Here is a 4559-nt window from a genome sequence, read left to right on the forward strand (position 1 = left end):
AATCTCTCTCCCCCCCCGGCTTTGTGTGTGTGTGTGTGTATGTACCTCTTGGCTTTTCGGGATCTTAGATCCACAGTCAAGGATGGAACAGGGGCTCCGGCAGTAAAAGTGCTAGTCCTAGCCACCGGACCACCAGAGAATTCCCTAAAGTCTCATTTGGACTTCAGGAGAGCTAGCCTTTCTCCTGGTATGCTCTAATAAGAAAAAATAATTAGTAGAAGTCAGATTTAAGAGGATGTTCACTTGTCCCCCTTCTTTTTGTGACCAGATGTGCATAACATGAAATGGATCTTTGGACCAGTTTTAAGTGGACAGTTCTGGGCATCGAGTCTATTCACATTGTTTGGAAACCATCACCACCATCTGTGTCCAGAACTTTCCATTTTCCCAGATGAAAACTCTGTGCCCCTAAAGCAGAATGTTCACATTTTAAAGCATGATTTATTTCAGAAATGCTTAGGTTGGGCATCTGGACACACTGATTCCAAATCGTTTTACATTTGTGTTGCAGGGGGATGATAAAAGACATGACTGAGCAGTTACACACCACCCTAGCCTGGATAGGTGGGAGCCCATGGAACGCACCAGACAGCTAAAGCCTGGAGCATGACTGATAATTCTGATACTGAACCTGTGCTGCACCCCCTCCAACATGCTTGTGCTGGTCTGGCTGTGATTTTTGCGACTGACAGTTCTTCCCCAGTTTGTCCATATCTGGAGCTATAATACACTTACAGCAGTTATCTTGGTACTTACAATTAAGAGTGAAGTTTTAACCTTTCTCAAAGCTTTCGTTTCCTTGTCTTAGAGTGACCCGTCTGTGTGATCTCTGGGGAAGGGTCTTTCCATCCACCTGTCCTGTGAGGAAAGTGAAGTTGCTCAGTCTGACTCAGTCGCTCAGTTTGAGTCTTTGCAACCCCATGGCCTGTAGCCTACCAGGCTCCTCTGTCCATGGGATTTTCCAGGCAAGAGTACTGGAGTGGGTTGCCATTGCCTTCTCCAGAGGATCTTCCCAACCCAGGGATCGAACCTGTGTCTCCTGCATTGCAGGCAGACGCTTTACCCTCTGAGCCACCAGGGAAGTCCCAACCTGTCCTGTAGTTCTAGTTATTTTCATAATGATGTTGTGAACTTACCATGCTTTAAGAAGGAGGAAGGGGGGCGGAATGGAAGCTCTGGAAGTCAAGTGAAGAGTAGAGAATACAAGGAAAAAAGACAGCACAAGGAAGGAGGACCAGAGAGAAAGGAACTGCGATGTCATCAAGGAGGGACTCGGGACATCACCGGGTTTGTCCCAAGGAGGATGTTTATTTAACAGACTTCCATTGTGAGTGTACACAAACATTAAGGGAGCAACAGTAGCAAGCCCAGCTGATGGGAGGGAGAGAACCAACATTCTGGTTTCAGATTACGTGTATCTTGTGTCCTGGGGCCACATTCCATGTCCACGTGCCTCGTCTGGCTGTGGGCACATGAAAGCAGCCTAGAGGGGGGCACAAAGGGGGGCCATGGGGTTTCACCCGTCACCTCGTTTAATTCTCCCTGTAGATCCAAGGCAAGGTTACAGCCCTTTAGAGCCCAGGAGACAGGACTGCTGGTCACTGGGACTTCCTTGTGTCCAGTGGTGGACTTCTGCTTCCACGGCAGGGCAGAGGGTTCAATTCCTGGTCAGGGAACTAAAATCCTTCATGCTGCCCTGTAGCCCCCCCAGAAAATAAACACAAATTTTTTAATGAAAAAAGGATCAGATCACTGATTGTGGCAGAGCTGGGCTCCAGTCCTTGAGTTGTCTAATTCAAAGCCTATTCTTTCCTCTAACCCACTGTGCAAATCTCCACCCTCCATCCACGCCCAGACCATCCAACAGTTGTGACTACATACTCTGAGCTGCTCACAAAAGGCTAATGTTAGTCCAGATTCACAAGAGAATAGTGTAAGCTCCACCAGGTCAAAACTCCAGGAGCCCTATGATTGGTGCTTGACCAGGTTTGGGACCTCGAATGGTAGCTTCAAGACTCAGCTCACTTCTCTCAACTTTGCTTTCTTGGTTGCAATTTTTTTTTTTTTTTTGCTCTACTTCAGGCAAGTGGAATCTTAGTTCCCTGATCAGGAACTGAACCTTCACCCTTTTCAAAGTCTTAACCACTGGACCTCCAGGAAGTCCTGTAGTGATTTTGAGGAGGTTCTTTCTGAACAGTGACAAAGGTGATTCTCGGCAGAAGAGGGCACAGGCGTCCTGGAAGAACTCCTATCGACTGGTCTTGGCTCTAACTCTGCTCTCCCAAAAGCAGTCACTCTGGCCAAGGAGGTGCACCTGGGCTTGTGTTCACACCTGCAGCTCCAGGGTCAGGAGAGACATGCTCTGAAGACACAGCAGATCAGAAAAGCTCTCTGTCGGCTGTGGGTGACCATCCATGAATGTCTACTGGACATCTCAGCCGTTGCCATGTAGGAGTTAAAGGGCTTTTGTTGAACTCCATTTGTGAGTCCCTGTGAGGCAGGCAGAAACTGACCATGTCTCGTGTGCTATGCTGTTGGGGAGAACTCACCTTACAGTGAGATAAAATAATTAGAAATTGATTCTTGGGTTTCTAGTTCTAAGAAGTAACTTCGGCCCTCATATAATTAATAAGATTTTTTAAAAAAATGTATTTTCCCTGTCCCAGAGATTTCATGAGTTCTGTCTGTCTTTTAATTTTCAGCTGTGTTTTTGGTATGAAATAGGGAGATCCTTTAAGCCAGAGGTCCCCAACCTTTTTGGCACCAGGAACTGGTTTTTTGGAAGACAATTTTTCCATGGACCAGCAATGGGGATGGTTTCAGGATGAGTCAAGGGCTTTACATTTACATTTATTCCTGTTATTATTACACCAGCTCCACCTCGGATCATCAGGCATTAGACCCCAGAGTTTGGGGACCTCTGCTTTAAGGCTTTGCTTTGGTCACGTGTCTGTTTCCAATCTGTATTTGGTGTGAATGGGAGTGACATACATTAAATGCCTTTTTTATCAGATGCTTGTGACTTACATAAGCCAGCTCAGGTAATCTTCTCAAAAACTGTAGGTAGGTGGCATTCTAACCATTTCACAGGTATTTATGCAGCTGTTGGTGGAGGGGTAGGGAGACCAGTGGGAGGGAAGACAGCATTTCTTCTGGCTTTTCCAACGTGTTAGATAATTACAGAATGCCAAAAGAGCCCAATTATCATTAGAACAATTTCATGCACAATTATACTCAAACAAGTTCAAGCAAATTATTCTGTTTTAATTGTAACAGAGCTAAAGAGAGGTATTTTCATATTCTTTAGGGCTGTTAACTTTTCCTCTGAAAAGTAATTTTTAAAAAAAATTAAGTCATGCCGAGTCTTGTTTATTTTTGCTTTGATGCAGAGAAAGAGAATTGTAGGGGAGAGAACAGTCTCTAGTGTCACAAAGAATCATGTTGTTGTGGGACTTCCTTGGTGGTCCAGTGCTTAAGACTCTGCACTTCCAAAATTTATCTTTTGGCTTGGCCGAAAGATAGAAAAAGAATTGTTTGGAAGGTGGTTTTAGACCTGGCACAGATAGCCAATCCCTGTGCTATCATTTGGAAGGAATCTCTAACACCTAGGATAGAACAAAATCCCATCCTCGAGGGTAGCTGCTAGCTTACAAAAATTGGATAATGCTTGTCTTTTTTGGGGGGGGGGGGGGGGGCCTGTGCTGGGTCTTCGTTGTCACTCAGGCTTTTCTCCAGTTGCGGTGAGTGGGCTTCTCATTGCAGTGCTTCTCTTGTTGCAGAGCACGGGCTGTAGGGTACCTGGGCTCAGGAGCGTGGCCCCTGAGTTCTGGAGCACAGACCCGGTAACTGCGGCGCACAGGCTTAGTTGCTCACCACATGTGGGGTCTTCCCAGACCAGGGATTGAACCCATGTCTTCTGCATTGGCAGGTGGATTCTCTACCACTAAGCCACCAGGAAGCCCCTTGTTATGTTTTGAAATACCTGAGTACCTGTACGAAAGGCTCCGTTGACCGGCGTGCATCGCCACACTACTGCGCCCTGGTGAGTTAGGATCTGCTGGAATGGCCTCATTCTGTGTGTGGTGTCATTGTCATCACGGTCCATTGAAGAAAAGGACACATTCCTTTTTGTTTACAGACATAAGCTGTGATGCGTCTGGTCCATCTGTCTCCATGGGACCTGGGCCGTGCTGTCTCTCCCAGAGCCTCTGCGTGTGGCTGTCTGTGCTCCTGCAGCTGCTGGCCTGGACGGACACCCCAGCCCCTGTCCTTCCAGCTGCTGGGCTTCCCACACCCTGGCAGGAGGCAGCGTGAGAGCACCTAGAGGCTCGCCTATCTGACATTGACCTCAGGATGATTCATAGATTTTCCTTATAAGGAGCCCTGAGAGTGTGACTCACATGTGCCTTCCTGGGATGCCCCACAGTTACTGGAACCCACTGTCTTCCCAAGCTGAACATATTATTTTTTTAAATAATTTACTTATTTATTTGGCTGTACCAGGTCTTAATTGAGGCATGCAGATCTTTTAGTTGCAGGGATCTAGTTCCCCAGCCAGG

The 4559-nt window shown here is 46.9% G+C and overlaps 1 non-coding gene across 1 annotated transcript; it reads right to left on the minus strand.

The window, feature by feature from the left end:
• Positions 1–1009: 1009 nt before the first annotated feature.
• TRNAC-GCA lies at positions 1010–1081 on the minus strand. The gene has a single exon. It is a non-coding gene; the product is annotated as a tRNA-Cys (tRNA).
• Positions 1082–4559: the final 3478 nt, after the last annotated feature.

The sequence above is a fragment of the Lytechinus variegatus genome, unplaced genomic scaffold (genome assembly GCF_018143015.1).
Source record: "Lytechinus variegatus isolate NC3 unplaced genomic scaffold, Lvar_3.0 unplaced_scaffold61, whole genome shotgun sequence".
Classification (NCBI taxonomy): Eukaryota; Metazoa; Echinodermata; class Echinoidea; order Temnopleuroida; family Toxopneustidae; genus Lytechinus; species Lytechinus variegatus.